The sequence below is a fragment of the Glycine soja genome, chromosome 3, assembly GCF_004193775.1.
Source record: "Glycine soja cultivar W05 chromosome 3, ASM419377v2, whole genome shotgun sequence".
Lineage (NCBI taxonomy): Eukaryota > Viridiplantae > Streptophyta > Magnoliopsida > Fabales > Fabaceae > Glycine > Glycine soja.
The window spans coordinates 4,183,830-4,184,528 of record NC_041004.1 but is presented as its reverse complement, the minus strand read 5'-3'; positions in this window follow the sequence as shown (position 1 = coordinate 4,184,528).

Here is a 699-nt window from a genome sequence, read left to right as displayed (position 1 = left end):
AGAATAATCCTAGGAATATTACAATAACCAATTCTTGATAAAAGTTGCTCTGCAGGACCAACAATTCTAAGCAAGGCGATCTGGAGAAGATTTAGCAGAAGCTTCTGTTTTGGCCGTTTCCTCAAACGAAGTCGTGAAGGTAAGTGGGCCTCTTCACCTTTCTCTTGGGCTTTACTTCAGTATGCACCCCCTCTTTTGTGGTTTCCACCTCTGTAACTGCTGTGTCTTCTTCCTCCACTGTTGGTGTGATGGTGTTCGTATCATACAAACATATATACATCTGGATAGAGATAGGATCAGAATAGCAGGACAAAGACAAACTTGTATTTGTTGCTTCCATAGTAGAATTGCATTTTCTTCAGGGTTAGATGCATCAACTGTGTGGAAGGGAAATTTATTAACAGTGCTAAGTATTCTCCTAACCTTAAGCAAGATCTCCTTCTGGTCTCTCGCCATCTGAGCTTGCATGTCAATGATGAAAAACCTGACAAGCGAGTCCGCAAGTGCCTCAAGTTGTTCCTGGTAACAAAGCTTTGTCACATTGATCGAAAAAAACCAAGGTGATGTTGACCAAAAAATAGTCCTAACAAGATGTTGGTAAAAAAATATAATCGGTTGATATCGATCACAAACATCATTGATTATGGTTGACAAAAAAATTTCTAACTGACATTGGCCAAAAAATAACTTCGATCGATG